Below are 21,486 nucleotides of genomic sequence, written 5' to 3' on the forward strand. Positions count from 1 at the left end.
TGGCTGCAGGGAAGAATGTAAAGGGCCATTTAGTCATTTCGTTTGTCAAGAACATTTTCGTCCACCATAAGAGCAATAAATTCACAATAAAAAAAAGAAAAAATTTTAAGAAAGGAGACATGTTGTGGGGGAGGAAGGGCTAAGGCAAAAGCGTGAGGCCACGAGAGTCGAGGCGTTTTGGTTTTGGGATATGACTGTCATTTTCGGGGAAGGCGCAGAGTTCGTTCCCGTTCCCCGACGTCTGCCAGCGCTTCGTACGCAGCGGACGCGTCATTGTCGGCCTCGCGAGGGGCAAAACGGGACTGCGAACTTCTTCCTTCCTTCAAAATGACCGAACGGGACATCCTGCCGTTGGTCAAAGAAGGAAATTCTCGGTTATCCCGACTTTTATTTTGACGAAACTGCCCCTTATGTACGACATTCCGGGGGATCCGATCTTGTCTCCCTCAACGCGAGGGCAGGGTCTTTGTCGTTTGCGGCAGAGTCAAAACGGCACGAAGTAATTTTCCTTTTTAACGGGCGAGTACCAACCTTGTCCTTGACCAGTGCGTCAGGGTTAGTTGGGTAATTTCATATGAGCCGTCTGAATCTTGTGCACACGCTCGAAAGGAAATTTTATTTTATCTTGGCGCGAGTGCAGGAAATTCCATGTCCCCACTCGCACGTGTGTGCTTTTGGATGGGAGAAGCGACCAATGGCAAAGAAAGAGAGTGAATTCTGCTTTTGATGTTTGATAATTAATGCCCTTTGACCTTTTTTACAAGACAAATATGTCGTTCATGATTTTGACCGCAGTAATCCACGCACATCCGTTTTACCCCCAAACTCACCTCGCTGGCTGAGCCCCAAGTCCGAAAATGCCTCTTTCAGGCACAGAGTTAAACAACATAAGAGCGGTTTTGTGGGTACACAAAATAACAAGTTATGGGAACAGTTTGACGACAATTTATTATTATTTAACGAAAGAAAGACACAATTTATATAAGAGGTTAAGTTCAATTCAGATGATATTCAATTTGGTTTAAGAGATTTAAGCAAGGAGGGGTTTTATCAAGTTGAAGTGTGGTGAAACAGCATCTAGAAGCATCGATCACCCATGTTTTTTGTGGTAGAGCATAAGAGGTTGGGTGAAGGTTTCAATTTTTTAAAATGAATCAAACACTTTTCTTGTAGAATAGAAAACACTTTTCTTGTAGAATAGAAGAGGTTGGGTGAAGGCTCTTAACTTTTTGAAATGAATCAAACACCACCCACCAGAGATGCATTATCATCCAATTGCTACTCATCTAATTGTTCGTATGATTAGAGATTATTGGAAAGAGAAAAGGAAAAATAGCATTAACATAAGTCCAATAAAACGAAAACAAAGATTTACATTTTGAAACTCAGCTCTTAGCTCTTAGTTATAAAAATTGTAAAAAAAAAAAAAAAAAAAAAAAAAATCAACGTTGGAACCTAAACGGAAAGAAGAGTTTTGACGCTGAATGGTTATCAAAGGAAAGAGGTGGCGGCGCCCGATTTCCTTCGGATTTTGTCACTTTTTCATTAGTTACGCTGATCCCACGCATACCAATCTAATCCAATTGGTCGAAAGATTAACGATCGATGTAAATAAAGCCTAAGGGTAAGGGCGTAGCTTGCGAAGATGCCGATAGAGAATCAAGTGATTGCAATGAGAGTTTAATCGTTTGACTATAGAAGCCAAAACTTCGATGTCCATGTATCTGTAGAGTTAAGTACCACAACTGTTGCGTGTTTTTTTATCAAAACTATTAGTGAAGCAAAAGGCTTTTATTTTTTATTTGTTGTAATTTCACGTTATCTTTAATCAATTTTTCAAGTACAAATATTCTATTCGAGTTTTCTACAGAAAAACAAAAGCGATTTTGAAAATGCCAGGGGATCGACTTCTCACTTTTACATTTCAAGTCAAGCTTTCCAGTCATCAAATGGAAGTAAGACGTTTGGAGAGAGAGGACCGTGCTCTTCGTGTTTCAAAATGACAAAAGCAACCTTGACGCCTTTCTTTTGACATATAGTCTTTTTTTGGAAGGTAGCTGGGGACCTTTAAAAGCGTGTTTACATGAAAAGAGACGAGGCCGTCAGTCTTAGCTGGTTGTGCAGTGAGGGCGTGAAATTACGTTGGTTCATGCTGTTCCGGCTATGCGACGCGTTGGCTTCTTTTAGGCCGGGATGACCCAAAAAGCATGCATGACATCTCTAGTTCTCTATTTTCCAAAAACATTTGGTGACATGGAAAGTGAAGGATGCAACATGGCCGTGTCAAGTACTTCTTCCTTGCCTTTTGTCTTTTCTCTCTCTTTTTAAGCTTAATGATGCCATTAATAGTAGAATTCCAAATTTTTTTATTTTATATCCCTTTTTAAAGCTTAATGATGCCGATTAATCGTAGAATTCCAATTTTTTTTTTCTTTTCTCTCTCTTTTTTAAGCTTAATGATGCTGATTAATCGTAGATTTCCCAATTTTCTTTTTTGGTTGATGGCAAGATCTAGACCCGTATCACGTAGACATATTGTCCATGTGTTCTAGGTGTCATGCACAAAAATTGAAGAATGTTGGATGTTATTGCTAAGGATAATATATGGGCGCCTATATATTTTTTCTTATGAAACGTCCGATTTTGAAGTATATACATGTGTGTCCTCTTGTCATAAAAACCGGCAATACATGCGTTTCTAAACACAGATCTGTATGTAGTTTTTATTTTCCCTTTATTGGGGTTACATAGTGTGATGGAAATATTCCTTTGATAATACGCTTGATTTCACTAGTAAGTCTCCCAGTCCTGTTTTTTTGTTCTTTTGTAGAATTGGGATTTTGAATATCATGCGGTTTGTAGATCATGTGAATCTCGGTGAACTTGTGAATATGATCATGTGGTCTTATTTATTAGCCTTCATTTTCCTCCTGTATTGTGCCCAAACTTCATTTATTTTAAGGGGCATTTGATATATATAGAATAATCGAATCATATAATTTTGGAATCAAAATGCTCATTTTTTTAAGAAATTGAAAATATTAAACAAACGAGGTATTTTTGTTTCTGGAATTAAGAAACTGAAACCTGGAATTTTGATTTCATTCCAGTTGGAGGAGGAATTATGGTTTTGGAATTTTCATCCTTGAATCAAAATTCCAAACCATCAAACACCCCCTTAAACTCGAGTGAGTGAGAATTTTATGTATGTACTTAACAAGATGAGTGATTCTAAGTAAATTTGCCGCCTCTAGGTGGTCAAATAATTTGATCCCAGTTACTGATATCTCTTGTTTTTTCTTAATGTTTTTGTTTTGTTTCCTTCTTTATAAATTAATTGGGAGCTTGCGGTCGAGACTAGAAAGTAGGGAATTCTTTTTCTTTCTTCCTTTTCATATTCTATCCTTTCAATACTTCTATGCACCAATTTTATGTGAACACTGTCTTACTACAAGAATTTGAACAACCTTATCATGTTAATGGACTGAGATGCGCGATTCCGATTGGGTATTTGAAGCCTGTCGTGTTTTATCTATTTCAATCCTTTGTAGTAGTGCCCTGGTGTAACTGTTTTATATCATATGTATGGTGCACTTCCATTAGAGGTTGTTTAGAAGTTTGGTTATTGATGATTGCATCTCCTCTGGTAGATGATGTTGCTCATGCTGGTGTATTAGATGAAGAATATTGGGTATGTGTTTCTTGTCTGAAATCTTTCCTGCATGCATTATGAAGCTCTTGATGAACTTATTTAATCTTCATTTATATTCATTTGTCTGCTTCATGGTTGACTTTTTCAGCCATATGTCTGCAGAAAACTTGCATACTTTTGTCCTAACCAACCTGGACTTTCTGAAGTTATTGTATTCACTAAACTCCAGCGGTTCTATTTGATCCATTCGGTTCATTTTGGGATTGAATCTCTGTTTTCTTGAATTTGGTTTCTTGGACAACTATAATTCCTTTTTTTATTATATTTATCTTTCTTCTTTCTTTTTGAGCATTTTTCGGATGTGTGCATGGACCATGGACTGACTTAGCATGTTGTTTCATGTTGTCAGCTCCTCAATTCCTCTCTCTCTCTCTCTCTCTCTCTTTCTTAATTTTCTCTTTGTCTATTTCACATATTCTCTTAACTTGGCCTTTCGATTCACTCTTGCTTATGGATTTCCTAGGTGGATCAATGGGCTGAAAAAGTTGGCAAAGCTACTCTCTTGGGAGCCTAGAGTATTTGTTTGTCATAATTTTTCTTGTGGGAACTTTTTAGTGATTCTACTTAGTCTCATTTATGATTAATAAATGGTGACTTCAGGAACTTGATTTAAATTTCTTGATGAATTTGACTGTCAATAACCAATAATCAAAATTTCACTGCTTGGAGCTTTGCATATAATTTAGGATTATAGCTTTTTTTTTTCCCATCTTGGTATGAACAATGAAGGTAGAATGGTTATCATATTTCCCTAGCTGGCTGGGCTGGAAACTTTTGTAGACCTATAAAAATCTTTAAGTAGTCATCCAAATTTAATTACTCGTGATTTTAATTTGGCTTCATATATGAAACATTTGATGAATCCTGAATAGGTTGTGTTTTTGTCATAAGTACAAACACATTACACAAATAGTAATAAGAGGAGAACATGAGATGTAAAGCCGTTTGGGAGTTTTCACCCATGTCAACTTTCTTTTCTCACTTAAATTCCTTGTTTTAGATTCAAGAGAGGTTTCATCGATGTTTACAATTAGTGGTAACTACTTGTCAGTTTTCACCTTTAATAGTTACAAACTTATTTCCTTATTTTGTGATCCTCCATCACTTGCACATGTTTTACATGTGTCCTTACAATACTCTCCTTCAAGCTAAACATGGGTTTATCCATGTTGGGTTTCTCTCTAAACTTGATAAATTCAACACTTCTCAAGGCTTTCGTTAGACCATCTTCCAACTGCTTGTTCATCTTATAAACCCAATTTAAATATCACCTCTATTTACAGATCTCTGATGAAATGGAAGTCTACTTCAACATGCGTCATTTGAGTATGAAAAATAGGATTTGCTGCAAGATATAGTACTCGTGTATTGTTTCGTCATTTGAGTATGAAAAATAGGATTTGCTGCAAGATATAGTACTCATGTATTGTTTCACCATAAAACTGGAGCATCAAAAATAGTGAAACCAAGCTCCAACAATAATGATTTTCATTGCAATAGTAAGGCAGCTGCACATGCCAAAGACTTATACTCGGCCTCAGTACTTGAGTAAGCTAATATAGTCTTTTGTTCCTTGGAAGCCCATGACACAACATTATCTCCTAATAAAATTATGAATCCACTTGTAGATTTCCTATCTTCAGGACTGCTTGCTCAATCAACATCTACAAAAGCACTCAATTGAAGTCACAATGATGAAGCTAGTCGAAGTCCATATTAACTCACACCATTTAAATATCGTAAGACGTGTTTTACCATTGTTCAAGGATCCAAAGTAGGTGCATGCATGAATTGGTAAGCATGATTACTTGAAAATGCAATGTTTGGACAAGTCAACATGGGATATTGAAGTGGCCCCGGCTTGCAGCCTTATAATGAACGATCATAGAAAGGAGAAAAAGAGCTGAAATCGTGTTTGCTAACAGATATTGGGGTGGTCATGCATTTGGGATCAAGTATTTTTACTATAGAAATAGCATTTTTTTAAGTATGCATGTTGACACAAAACAAGGTCATCAATAGTATGGGTCACTTCAATTCCAAGAAAATAGGACAAGTTGCCAAGGTCTTTGATAGAAAAAGTTGCCACTAGCTACATAATAATTTGATTGATTAGACATAAAGAAGAATTGCGATAATCAAATCATTAACGTAAACTACCAAAAAAACCTTTGTAGTCCCTCTAGAATATATAAATCAAGACACATTTGACCGCAATATATGAAAATCAAGGGTTTGGAGACAACAAGTCAAACAATGGTACCATGCCTAGGGAGCCTGTTTCACGTTGTAAGAGCTTTGACAAGTTTTGATGATTAGTGTCAAAAAATCCTTTCGAATGCATCATTATTTACATGCAAAATTTACATTCTACATGCAGACTCTAGCCAAAAACAATTGTTTGTCTTGTACTTGCCTTTGTTTACCAAATGCCAAATTTGAGAGATGGGACTCGACTATCGATACAAGGTTTGACTATTGCTGGTGCCTTTATAAGAGGTAATCAGGCCAATAACTAGAGTAAATGTTCTAATATCTACATTAAGATGTCATGCAAAGCCTAAGAAAAGTAAACATGGCCTGAATTTCGATTAATACAATTTTGAAATCTAATTGGATAATTCCAATGGGATGTATGAACAAAGAGAGATTAAGCTGAGATTTGTTCATGTCCAGTTCATCATAGATCCACATAGAACGAAGGACTAAGTCTAAAATGATGCATGCAAACTAGATCAAGTGGACCAAAGTTCAACCTGTATAGGGTTCAAGGTGAAGGATGAGGGCCTAGAATTAAAAACTGAGATTCGAATACGAATATATGATCTTGGTCTTAGAGACCTGATTTAGCTCTTTGTGATTCCTGTAAGATCTTGATTCTAAGTTAGAAGTAGGGGTGACTATCATCCAAGATACTTTGATATGAAATTGGTGTTTAGATCCATAATCTAAAGCTTGAAATTCAAGGTCCAATAGATTGATGCTTCATTGACGTTATAATTATCTTATATCCAAACTTGATTATATTGAATCCAAATTCGATGTTTGATCTATTCGATCTAAAATCCTTGATAAAAAAATCCAATACTTGAGATCCAAACTCTAAATGAGCTCAAGGTAAGTTGGATAATGGGTTTTACTTGCGAACTCTACTTAGCTATACCGGTCATGGTTTTTGGTAAATTCTAGTTATAGATAGCCATATGTTAATGATCTTAACTTAAACCAATAATCTATGTTGGTCGCTTCTGTACTTGGTCTTGCTTAAGTATGAAAGTGAGCATGTGAGGGACGGCCAGGAACTTGATTCTAAGATTTGGGGACATTGGTTGATGGCTCTAAGACCAGTCTGAGCTGGGTCTTAGATGATTGAACTTATGTTTAAGATTAAACTTTGAGTCCAAGTAACCTAGGGTTTTTAGAAAATCATTTAAACCATGTAAGTAAAACTATGTTTTGAAAGTATATCATCATAGATCCTAAACTAGGCTTAGATGTCCATACACCAGGGCTACTGCCCGAGGGTGTGCTACTGGGCTAACTTTGTGTAGCTTTAAGCGGAGAGGGTGCATGTGTGTGAGATGTGATCCAGGTGCATGTTTAAACAATGTACGAAATGCATTTTTAATACTAGATGATGAAATTGAACATACATGCTCAATGCATATTTGAAATCATAAACTGGAAATTGAAAGAGTACAAACTTAAAAGAGACAAGGATAGAGAGGCATAATTAGCCTCACACTCACCCTAAAGGCAATAATTTAAATTCTAATTTATGAAAGAAAATAAGCTAAAATACAACATATTATAGAAAATAAAGCAAACTAGGAGATAAAGCAGAAAACAAGCTAACCTAAATAGGCAGAAAAACCTAGAAAAGGAAAAAAAAACTGAGAAACCTCCTAATAAAAGAAAAGAAAATGATGCTCTAAATTGCAAATAAGAAAAGAAAAGAGAGAGAGAGAGAAAAAATTACCTGAACCTGTTAAAGACCTGGCTGAGCATGCTCCCACAACCCCTCCTGTGAGCTTGGCTAGGTTCTTGGCAGAGTGCCATTGCAACACGAACTCAAGACCTTACTAAGACTAATGATTTAAATTGATTTGAGCCAAGCCAATCTAAGTATTAGTTTGAAATTTTATCAAACTTTTAGTACCTTATGGTAGCTTTGAATTTCAAGCCGAAAGGGGGGGTGGAGGCAGACCCCTTTTTGGCTTTATGGAGTTCGATCCAAGACTAAACTTTTTGGCTCCTCTTACCTCTCAAAAGCACAAAATCATATTATACATGATGATTTCAATAGAAAATATTTTCCAAGTGGTCAATCATGATCCGAATTCAATTTTATGAAAAGCAGTGCACGCTCTGAGAAGTGCTGATCAGTTCCTGACAAACTTCGGATTAACATGTAGCATTATACAAAAACGATGCATGAATATAGAGTGGAGAAACGTACATTAAAAGCATATGTTATAACTGTTATTCAATAGAAAAATGTTTAGTTTTGACTTCATACGAATACCGATTCAGATTTTGTTTGCACCAACTTGCTTAGCCATTGCGCAGTTCATGTCCTTTCGTACAAATTGACATTAGGCACAAAGTGAGAAATTTGTTGATGCATTAAATGAATATAATGTGCATAATACACACATGTGGGTATTGGATATAGATTTGATATTAGGATTTGGATTGAAATCTGGATCTTGAAGAAGGTTGTAGAAAGCAAATCAAGACATGATATCGAGATCTGAAGTGATATAATACTAAGATCTAGAACTCAAAATACTGGACCTGGATCTATAAAAGGCAGATCACAGGTCTAAAATCTGGATAAAAAGATCTGGAAGAAATCTAGACTAGCATGAACTTGCACTGGGCTCAGCCTGAGGTAGGTGGGTTCAAACTTAGACAACTTGTACTAGATCTATGCTGGGTTCAATTTGAAATAAGTTCATACGTAGGGGATGCACAACGTCTAGTTGGGGTCATCGAGTTCTATTTTAGGAAACTAGATTCAATTGATTCTGAAGTGGGCTCCAGGCTGGGTGTGAGCCTAATGGGTTCATGTTGACTAGTATAAATATGCTAGCTTAGGTTCATGAAGAAAATATGCACATGTTAATAAAGACCGAAATGCCCATAGCATGGTAAATGAATTTGGTGAGTTGTGTGGACAAGCTGACCACACAATAAGGTGTCCATGGTTTGTTGGAGACTACCTACAATATTTGGCTGAAAAATGACTTCATTTACCTCTCCATAACTCAATTTTCAAAATTTACAGATGGTTTAATAAAATGACCCGTTTATTAGTACGTGCAATGGAAAAATCAGAACTTTTAAACTGGGGCACACATATTTGAAGCTGGAAATAATCTTCCAAGGAGTATCTTATCGAAACGGTGTGAAGAAATTGAGAAAACGATTCCTGGATTGATCAGAATTTTGCTTGGAAAAACGAGCTGCATTGAAAAGAGATGTCCTAAACTAAACAACCCTTAGTAAATTTGTAAAATGAAAAATGAAATCGAATCTGGATGATTGAACTGAAACAAACGTACAAAAGTGTTAGATTGAGTATCGAAGAATATGATCCCAGCTCGAAGCAAGCTGACATGTTTTGGATTGAAAGAATTATAGCTCAACACAACAAAATAGGTGAGTGAGTGTCGCTTTGATTTTAGGACAATCACTCTAGAACTCAAATTTGAATCCCAGAACTGAAAATAACTCAGGAAACACTTTGTGGTCACCGAGGAGACCATATGTTGGGTTCCGTCAAGCTTGACATGGGGTTAAAGATATCAGAATAGTCAATTCTAGCCTCCTAAAAAGATCCCCCAAGCAACCAACCAAGCCTTGTATCAGGAAATGGATCCATTTGGTTTTCACTTCAATTTATACACCCACTTAGAACTGATCACATTGATGCCTAGGCGGTATGCTACAAGATACCAGATTTGATTTTGTTTCGAAGCAAGTATATCACGTTGCATAGCTTGGCACAAAAATTCACTGAACTAGCCTCGTTGAATAAAGTGGGCTCAGATTGATCAAGAGATGTAACAGCAGTCTTTGACTTTAATGATCCCATCGCCATGGAAGGGGTGATCATGTGGTATTAGTGACGAGTAGGTTTAATAATAGTTGAATCACCATGGGAAGGGGCTGTTTTATTACCTTGTGCAGTGGAGATGACACTTTGCTCTTCTATTGAAAAAGACTCAGCAGCAGTATCATGAGCAGAATTGAAAGTCGCTCGAGTTACAAGAGGTGGAGCTCGGTAAAAAGTGGTACGAGGGGCAACCGATGTGTTATGAGAACCACCGAGCGTTGCAGCATGTTGGCCATTTGTTTCAATAGGAGTTGCAAATTTAGTATGGCCAGACCTTGACAAGTGGATGAATCAACCTCTTGAAAAATGTGGTACATGTTGATAACATTGGTACATGTTGAAAAATGTGGCAACCATAACAAGGCATCTTGATTTACCGAGTGAAGGAGGCTGCATAGAATTATCCCCTTGAATGTCTTCATTAGAAAGAACATGGCAAGAGATCTACAAGTGATTTGATTTAAGAAGTTGATACCCTTTAAAAGTCGAATATCATACATGTTTGTAGTCCTATAGTGCTATCTATGGGATCTACTTTCTAGTGAAAACTTGAATGTCTAGCTTTTCCTTGTCCATGACAGTTAGAAAAAGTTGGAGAAGGAAGGTTATTTATAGGATTTGTATTATCCATGACAGTTAGAAAAAGTTGGAGAAGGAAGGTTATTTATAGGATTTGTATTATCTAACATTCTGCCTTTACACTTGAGGGTCAATTTCCGTCCGGCCAGAGGAAACCTTTGCACGCCTCCGTTACCTTTTGGGAGACCTACGCCCCATAAAAACTGTTTGCCTGAGGCTGTCCCTTGACCCGTAGGTCCTGGCACAAGGTTGAAATTCTAGCTCTTTCAGAGTGGTTTTTCACTTATGGCTCAGGCCCACCTAGAAGGAGGCCTTCTTCGCCTTCCACCTAAGCTGCGTAGGAAAGGCCCAAAGCCAATCTCAGGGAATAGTAAAGCTTCATAGGGTCTTTATGTCCAGGTGCACGTAGTCCGCATCTTCACAAACATGTCTATTTCACCGAGCCTCTTTTCGAGACAGTGCCTAGATCGTTACACCTTTGGTGCAGGTCGGAACTTACCCGACAAGGAATTTCACTACCTTAGGAAGAAGTCTATGGTTGTAGACAGCCAACTGATCGAAGCATCTATGGATAGCAGGTTGTCCATTGTCTCTTCTCTTCATTTTATTTGTTTCTCAAAGCACTGAAATGCTGCTATGTCACACGGATTCTTTGTTGCACTTGTCTGGTCTTCTATTGCTCTTCAAATAAAGGGTTCTGAAACATTTTTAAAGAATGGAGGAGATGAGAAATATCAAATACATTGAGAATCGGATTGCTTATTGTGAAGAAAATTCCAAGTACGAACTTCTGCATGATGATTCTTCACTACACCAAATACTCAATTTAGGAATGGGATTAACTAAACATCCAGGCTCATATCACCACACAGTCACCAATTCTCGTTCCTGCACGTAGGAAACCCTTACGTGCACCTCTGCAGTCATCACCATCGTTCGTCCATCAACCGGTAGGATGCTATTCCGGGAGGGAGAAAGAAGAAGAAGAAGAGGATCAGAAGAAGAAGAAGATCAGGTCACTACAACAAATCATGGAATTAAGCTCTCTCTCCAATTCTCTTTCTTCGTATACAAATCGGACTCTTGGTTTTTTCCCTCGCTTTCTCTCCCCTTCAACTCTTCCTCTCTCGACTTGATCTCTCTAGATTTCTCACATTTGCCCCTTTCTTCTTCGGATTTCTAATTTCTCTTGATCTCTCTTGCAATAACCCTTATTTGTCTCTGCATTTGTTAATTGTCTTTGGATTTTCCTTCCGTTCACCCTTCTTTCAGTCTGCCCCCTCTCCCTTAATCAGCCTCTCGATCTCTCTATCTCTTTCCCCCTACCTTTCATTCTCTCGTTTTCTTCCAGTCGATCACTTTTAATATCTCTCCTGACTGCTGATCGCTCGACGCTTGTCCACCTCACTTGATCGCTCACTGCCTGCTGGAGCAGCCTACTGTTGTAGCTGACGCATCTCTCAACCTCAACAATTGCAAGCCAAGATCTAGGGAGACGACGTCTCTCCTCTCTAATGCGGTATTGCCTTCTTCCCTCTCACACAAGTAGGTACTCTCTCTCTCTCTCTTCCCCCCCCCCTTTTGCTAACTAGATCTAGTTAATTAACCATTTCTTTATCATTGTTCAAGTTTTTTTTTTTTTTTTAAATTGGATTAGAAAATAATTATTAGAGCTCTCATTTTAGCTAATTACTCTTTTTTTTTGAAATATGAAATTTTATTTATTTCAATTTTCTTTTCAGATGTGACACATAAAATGCTCAGGTAGATTGCACTATATGACAATTGCATGTTATATTTCTGCAGTCCATTAGTTTTTCTTTTCAGGATTGTTTTCATTTATTAATTCATATAAAAATTTAGGATAAGCTAGCCCCTAAATGCTGTGTTTGTAATATCGGTTGCTTCCATTCGGGGTGTTAAAAAGTAATTTTCTCTTTGAGCAATTAAAACGGCAGCAATCCAAGAGATGCATTTCCCTCCTCATAGAAGCATTTCATGCTTTCCGTATTCTATCCAAAAATTAGCACATTTTAATCTTATCTTTGATATATATATTTTAAAGGTCAGCTGTTGCATGGCCTTTGCTCCTCCAGGTTCCAATTTGAAATACAACTCTCTCTTTCTCTCTCTCTCTCTCTCTCTCTCTCTCTCTATATATATATATATATATATATATATATATATATATATATATATATAATTTGACATTGGGAAGCATGTGTTTTTTTTTTCATTAGAAGTTGGACCTTTCTCAAGAAAGGTCCATATACCTAACTACAATGGCTTGGATTTAAGACATTGACTTCAATACTTGAGCTTATATATACATAGATGTATGTGTGCGTGTGTAATTTTTCAACTTTTCAGACATGAATGATAATTGTGTTTCAATGCATCTCACATAAGATTGCCTTTGAGACAATTGGATTGGTTGAGGCTGAAAATGACTTCACAAAGTAGTTGATTGACACAATGTATACATAAAGACACTAGCAATAGCAAAATGTATCCCTTCAATTAAGGTAGTTCCTGTAAGATGCGTATGTTGCATAACATACTTTTAACTTTTATGATATAGATTCTGTTCTTCGTGAGTGACTACACAGAAGAGATGAAAAAATAACATTTTTGTTTAAATTTCCTGATAGGTAAATGCTAACCTCATCTCTAGGTGAGTAACCTAGCTAGCTCATTTTCTTGTTCCTTCTAGTATAATCCTATGATTTTCCCAAGTTGTTCAGGTTCTTGGACTATGTGCTAGAACTACATTTTTTTCTTAATCTCATAATATTTGCTTTATTTCATGATATATGTCGATAGTTTGATCACATGTTGACATTCTTAGCAAGTTTTTTACTTAAACTTCAGGTGACACCACAAGGCCATGTTAAGCGGTATCTAAAATGGATTTTAAAAACATAAATATTTATTCTCTATCTTTTTTGTAAAATGATCATCATACTGACAACACTACTGAGATCTTTGAATCTAAGACAGACAAACCTTTGATAACATTGTCAACACACTTAGAACAGAAAAAGCTTGGTCTGATCTCTCCAAGTACCTATGCATATGTAAAGGCTTACCTCTTCCCTACACTTTCGGTCTCAGTGCCAATGCAGCTTGTCCTTAGTATAGGCGTCTATAGAAATATGTATTGGTAAGTTCAATAGTATAAGACAAAATATGAAACCCATATATATTCTTACACAATTTGCAATTAACATAAAGATAAAAAGTTCTAGAGCTACTCAATTCGAGCGCTATAACCTTTCTTTTATTTGAATGAATATGAAACAATGAACGACCCACCATAAGCAGGGACATATAGGCATCAAACTGCCTATAATTTATAAGAATTTAACACATCCAAGAAATGCAGTGAGCGGAGAGACAATATTGTCAATATGATGAACATTTTGCAAAAAAGATAGACAATAGCTTCTCATTTTTTATTTTTTAGTATTTTTATTTTTTTATATGTAGATATGTGTGCTTTCAAAACCCATATTAGATTACACTTAAGTTGGCCTTGTCGTGTCACCTGCTGATCAAGTTTTTAAAACCCATTTTCAGATAGTTTGGTGTTTTATGGACCCAACGGTTTTGTTTCTCTTTTTTGATATGGATACACAAGAGATGATGATGGACAAGCTTCTGAGCCGATTACTACATGCATTAAAGTTGAGGTTCCTGGTAACTCAAACAATTTACTTCTAGTCATCACTGACTCTTATTTTTACTTTTTACCTCTTTGGGCATTAGATTTCTGCATCTCTTAATAAGCTATGTCACATAAGTACGAGTGCCAGTGCAGGTACAGGTATGGACCATTCTCAAAAAACTTGGGTGTGGGGTACAGCTGTACACACACACATATACATAAAACACAATACACACACACATATATATATACATATCAAAAAATTACAAATAAAATAGCATATTCATAAATCATGATCCAAAATTTATAGATACTGCTAAACAAAGTATGAAAGTAATTAACATACAAAATATACCAGCTTTGTTGATTCTCCTTAGTCGCATCATCAAGATTATAAGGAACAACAGGCTCTGTAAGGTCCATATTAAGAGCATGCAATTCATGGTCTCCTTCAAGTTCCACGTCAATGTCCTTTGGATTAACATCCCAATACATGGATGAGCCTGAACTACAAGTTGCAACACAATCACAATATGATTTAAGCTAATATTAACTTTAAACAACCAATATAATCATATGAAGTACGTGAAAGTAAGCATAGGTTGGAGTGTACATAAACTAAATCTTCTGCTTGCTTACTAGTTAGCTTATTTCTCTTGATGTTGTGAATTTGAGAATAAGTGCTCCAGTTTCTTTCACAACATGAAGAAGTTGTAGGTTGAGATATAACTTCAATGCAAGCTATTGTTGATTTGGTGTCGGTGCTTCAAAACATAACCGCCATTAATAGGATCTTCTTCATCTCTTGCCATTGCAGCTTGCAACAAATCAGTTCTTCCATCAGAGAAGCTCGCAAAATCATTATTTATTGTCTTCAACCGATGAGAATCAAAAAATAGTCTTCCCAAACATATCTCCCTATTGTTTGATATTTCTGGATCTTGATTAGGAGGAACTCAACCAGTACATTATGCCAACCATGTTTATTCAAAATATTTGGGATTTAAGGAGTGTGCCATACAATGCAAAGGGTTATTGCTTCTATTCCATCTTTTTACTAAAATTTTATGCACATGATCGAAAAACTCAGAATCATCAAGTGCCATATTTTTCTTCTCATGTATAAAAATGATGTTAATTTCATGTTATCCCACATTTCATAAACTCTATGAAGCATGGGTCCTTCTTTATCAACTTCTCTTAGCGTATGCCAAATAGGCTCTGTAAACTGTAGAAAATATGTAATTTTATCACGTCATTCATCATCTAAAATACATTTTTTATTTTTTTGAGACTTCATAATGTCATTACTTTGAAAAAACTTTTAATCATTGTCAGCCACCATAAGTGTTAATGCACGTTTCACATACTTTATTCTTTTTATCATTACAATAATAGATGTAAAACGAGTCTATGCTACCTTCAACAATTTCAAATCAGAATGCTTATTAAATATATCAAGAGCATTGTAGTGGTTTACAACAAAATTTCTGGTATTTCTGACATCATGCTCAATTTCTTCAATCCATGAACACAATTTAATAGTGTTTGCATCTTTCTTTGATGGGTTGCAAATACTTTTAAGTGCTAGATTTATACTATATGCCATAGAAGGAGTCCATTAATGTGACTATACTTGAGATCACTTATCAAATTCATCTCTACTTGTTAGCAAACTGGAGCATTATCAGTAATAATTTGCACAACATTGTCATCACCCACTTCTTTGATGACTTCTATAAATAGCCCTTTTAAATACTCAACATATTTATATTCCCCAAATGCATCAACACACTTCAAAAAGATTGGTCCATTACATGAATAAACAATAAAATTTATCAATGGCCGTTTTTGTATATCAGTCCACCTATTAGAAACAATAGATATTCCATATTGTGTCCATGAAATTTTTTTCTCTAATAATATTTTAATGTTTGCTTTCTCTTCTCCAAGAATTATGGTTCTCAACTTCTTTGAACTCTGGGGTACATACCCAACCAAACTACTATTAGCCAAACCTGTAACAACATCTTTCTAATAAGGATTTCTGGCTACATTAAAAGGAATTGAAGTTGCAAAAAAGAACCTTCCAATGCTTCTATCCATCTCTACTCTTCCCACATTTTTGAATGCTTGTGCTAATGTTTTGGTGGGTCCCATCCCCTTGCTCATTTTTCTTTTCTTTGAAGCATCTTCACTTCCTTCAATAGCATAAAAAGGAATAAATAGTTCATTTGACTTGGCTGAAGATTTTTTTCATATTGGCTGCATCTTGTTCTTTTTTTCAATTCATTTATCGATTCTTTGCTAATTTTTTTGTAACCTCTAATTTCATGGCCTTTGATATGCAATAAATGAGCCTTGCAATGTCTATAAGGGCCGGTGAAATTTTTGTTACAGAAATTGCAAGCAAAATTCGTATTTCCACCACCACCACTAGCTTTTCCCAGATGAGTCACATAGCACCAAAGAGACTGAGATGAATCCATTTCTACTGCAACAATGGTATTAACACTACTACTGCTGCTTGTCATATTTCCACTTCCACGTGTAGGCATCATTCCTTTTCCTTTATCAGCCATTACAACTTATGTCTGAAATGCAAAAAACTTTAACCAATAACTGAAAATACATATCAATAATTCAAGCACGTAAAAAAAAAATTGATGTAGCTCTGCTAGTCAGTGGCTGTCACACCAAAACAATGCAGCCGTTGGAGCTACATCACATAATTGCATGCTCAAATCAGGCGACCAGAAAAACATAAAAATCAGATTGTCTACAACAGTCTAGAAAAATGCACAAACGTTGGATAGAAGAGAGAGGATGAAAAAAGTCGACAAAAGATGAAAATGCCTACCGCCAGTTGATGGGAGAGGCTGTCAGACAAGGGGTGAGGCTGCAAAAGAAATAAGATGCTTAAATGTTGGTTAGAGAAAGAAAACCCACATCAAACGATGGAGAACCAGATTTTGGTCGTTGTTGTTGATGGCTCTGCTATGTTTCGCTTCTCTTTAACATTAAAAAGGCACCACCCTTCGCCAAAGAAGTCATCGGTCATCGGAGAAGTCGCTGTTTCCTACAAAATCATAGGACAAGTCAACATTCGCTAGAGTGGAGCTTGTTGTCGTCAGTCGCTAAGGGTGAAACACAAAAACTATTGAGGGATAAGCTACGCTTTGCTTCTCTTTAAGATTAAAAAATGCATCGCCCTTGAGAAGTCGTTGGTCATCGGAGAAGTCGTTGTTCGCTGGAGAATCACTGGAGTGGAGCTTGCTGCCACCCGTCGGTCACTATGGGTGAAAATGCAGAACCGTCAAAGGCTCTGTGTTTCCTCTTTAAAATGAAAATGTAAACCCTAACTATGGATGTTTTTGGACTTGGTCGACTTTGGCCAAGTCTTAAAATGGATGGATACGTACTCGAGTACGTTGATCATACTTGAAACAGTGAGTGCGGTACCCAGGGTATACCCAAGTGCATACATGTACCCGTACTAGTTTGGTGTGGGTACTGCTCTTCCGTGTTACATAGCTAATAAGGTTACTATTTGTTAGCAAATTGTAGCGAAAGAGAAGACTATATTTTTCAGAGAATTATTGACATGCTATGTGTGTGTGGGTTCAACTTTGGACCCTCTCCGACCCATAGTCTTGTTGTATCCTATTTAATTTATCCTATTTAATTAACATGTAACCCTAATTTTTCTAGTTAATGAGAATTAAGAGAGAGAGTGACCGACAGCTGGTGAGTGCTAGAATCCTCTCCTAATTGTGCTTTTTCCTCATGTTAAGGGTTTTCCATGTTACATCTGTGTTCTTTGTGCTTTCTCTATTCAACATGGTATCAGAGCTGAATTTCTGACAATCTGGTCATTGTCGACAGTCCTCCTTGGCATTGATCAAGCCTGTCATCATCTTCCTTTGGCACCAATGTTGTCCTCTCATTTCGAGCCTGTCATCGTCTTCCCATCTAGTGTTGTCACTAGCGTGAAGTTCTACCACTGCTATCGCTCGTCGCTATTGGTTTTTCTCCTGTCGCCTCCACTGTCGATTGTGCATCGCCCAAACTTTCTAATGTTGCCACTCACTATTGTTGCTATGGTTGTCGTTTCCATTGCCTTTGTCTCTCGTTGCTTGCATCGCTTGAGTTTACGATGCGGCAGCAGGTGCTGGACCAAGGTGAAGGTTCCGTTTGGCTTCGCCTAGGTTATCGGGTCTGTGTTGAAGGCTGCCGCTGTCGAAGGCTGCCAGTATCAAAGGCTAGGTCTGTTGCCATCGTTTTCGTCAGGACCCTGATGGGAAGATGAAGATGAGAAAGGAAAAAAAAAAGAGAAATGAGAGGGATGATGGTTACATACCTCTAATGAGAAATGACCTAAGGAAAATGAACACCTTCACTTGAAGATCCCCTTTGAGTGAAACTTCAAGATGACACCTCCAAGAGGGTTGTAGCTTGCTCCAAGTTGGAGAGGAAAATGGAAAGAGGAAGATAGAGAGAGAGAGAGAGAGAGCTTAAGAGAAACTCTAAGTTTTCAAGTGAGAATACACTATAGTTTCTCCCAAGAGCCAATCTTACCTAAGAGGGGGGAAAATGGGAGGTATTTATAAAATATTTTGGAGCCAAAACCCTAAATTTGAATTTTTTTGACCTAAAAAGACTAAAATCACCCTCTAAAAGGAGATTTTTTTGTCAAAAAGAAGGGCAAATTGGTCTTGTCCACCTAAAAAGACTAAAGTCACCCTCTAAAAGGAGATTTTGTGATAAAAAAAAGGGCAAATGGGTCTTGTCCACCCAAAAAGACTAAAATCACTTTTTAGAAGGAGATTTTTTGGTCAAAAGGAAAGGCAAATGGGTCTTGTCCACCCAAGAAGACTAAAATCTTTCTCTAAAAGGAGATTTTTTGGTCAAAAGGAAGGGCAAATGTGTCTTGTCCACCCAAAAAAACTAAAATTACCCTTTAAAAGGAGATTTTTTGGTCAAAAGGAATGACAAATAGGTCTTGTCCACCCAAAAAGACTAAAATTACCCTCTAAAAAGAGGTTTTTTGTCAAAAGGAGAGACAAATGGGTATTAAATGATCGATTTGGATCTGAACTTGGGTTTTGGATCTAATTTGGATATGAAAGTTGTATTTTGGATTTAATTTGGATCTAAAAGTTGTATTTTGGATTTAATTTGGATCTACAAGTTGTATTTTGGATTTGAAACTTGTGCCTAAATTTGAGTTTCGCGCTTGGATAAAACATCATAATCTTTTAGAAAAATTTGGTCTGATTACACACGGTCTCACACCGTGCTCTGCAACGCGTCTCGTGCTGCCGCGGGACAGCACTGCGTGTGCGTGGCCATGCCGGTTGCACAGACCCTTTTCTTAGCTAAAAACCACCCCACAAGTGGCAGTTTTGGCCTTGTCGGGTGGGCATTAGTTCTACCCAACCTCAAAGGGGTATTTGCAAGGGTAATGGCCTATCCCACTTGTCAAAACCTATTTAAAAAAATTAAAATAATTCAAAAATACTTAGAATTCGCATGAAAACATTGTTAAATTCAAAAAAATTGAAATTTTGAGTTTTGGCTCCAAAATTATCTATAAATACCCCTACAATCTTCTCTATTGGGCATGAGCTAACCCTTGGGGAACCTCTAGTGTTTTTTCACTTGAAGATTTAAAGTTTTCCTTAGTTCTCTATCTCCATTTATCTCTTCTTTTCTTCTTCTTCTTCTCCAACATTAGGAGCAAACTTCTCCAAGTTTCAACTCTCCAAGGAAACACAAGGAGATCTCTTGGAGTAAAATTGTCATCATCTTGGAGTTTTACCTGAGGTGACTCTAGGATCATCCAAAGAAGGAGACTCGTTCCTAAAATCATTCATATTAGAGGTACGTAGTCTTATTCTTTTTGTCGTTTATTTTCATTTCCTCATGCCACCTTTAAATGGCCGTGCAAGGAACCTTTAAATATTTCCTATCCAGAATCGATAGCTACTCTTGAGTGCACCGAGAGTATGAGCAAAGCGAAATAAGTTCCTTTATTCATTTCTTTTTGAAATAGGCTTGTTATATTGCTTTGTCCTTCGTTTATGTTGAGATGATGTTCATGGCATGATGAATTATTTTTTCCTAATTAATATGCAAATAAATGGTAAGAATGAGCAATTGGGTTGGGATTTCTTCATTATTATGTTCATTTTGAGGTTGAGATTCGTCCAACCCAAGAAGGCCCTTCACGAATACGTACATGTTAAAATACATTTTCATGACATTCTCACGTTTAGTTTCTCTCTTAATCACTTTAATATGAACTCCAATGAGTGCTTTATTACGTTGGTCTCCATTTCATGTGTATTCGTTTTCCTTCCATACTCAATGGTAGGAGAAATAGATTTTCTTATAATAAACAAAATAATTATGGCTTTATGTTCACATATAAAATATTTGGATAATGTTTTCCAAAAGATTTTAAAAAATAAGAACCCTTTTTAATGAGGCCTTGGAAACTTAGCCTAGGTTCTTGTATGAGCCCAAGTTTCTCTCTGGCTTACATAGAAAAATCGAAGTAAGAGATTTTCAAGTTATTTCTTGATTTCAACTCTCATGAAAGTATATGTGTATATACATATTATATACATATATGTCCACATGAATATATCTCTTTGTCCTTCTCTCTTTATGATTTAACATATTCCTTTACAAATTTTCATATATGTATACATATAAATGCATATATTTGTATATTCCATTATCTCTCTCTCTCTGGAATATTTTATCTCTCTCCACAAGTCAAATGTCTTCTTTTACAAATTTTCATATATATATATATATATATATATATATATATATATATATATATAAGTGTGTATATGTATGCATATCACTCTCTTTCTTTTTAAAATCTTTTATCTTGTGATTTTAAAACCTCTTTCACTCTCTCCCTTCCTCTCGGATTAAAGTATTTTCTCTTTTTCATTCTTTTGAATATTTTTCTTCTATGATCTATGGTTTTAATTTCTCATTTGTTGACTTTACCAAGACAAAAATTCAAATAATTACCTAATTAGAATCATATTTGATAGTCTATAAATGGTAGAAATGTTTTTAGATGAATGTTGTGGTAGGAATGAGTGATTTGTTTTTAATTATGTAAGCTCACTGCATTCATACATACACATTCACTTATAGAAATCACGAATGACCACATACACTTCCTTACAAAAACTTAAGCAAAATGAGATGGAGTTCTAGTTAGGTATAACCGAATTATAGCAAAATCTCAAACCTACTTAAATTCTTAAGAGAACACTAAATCAACTTAAAAAAAAGTGATTTTCAAAGGTTTCCAAATGATATTTATAAAGATTTCTTAAATCAAAGTGTTTTATATTCTCGAATAATTCTTTAAAACTT

Source organism: Nymphaea colorata, chromosome 14 (genome assembly GCF_008831285.2).
Source record: "Nymphaea colorata isolate Beijing-Zhang1983 chromosome 14, ASM883128v2, whole genome shotgun sequence".
Classification (NCBI taxonomy): Eukaryota; Viridiplantae; Streptophyta; class Magnoliopsida; order Nymphaeales; family Nymphaeaceae; genus Nymphaea; species Nymphaea colorata.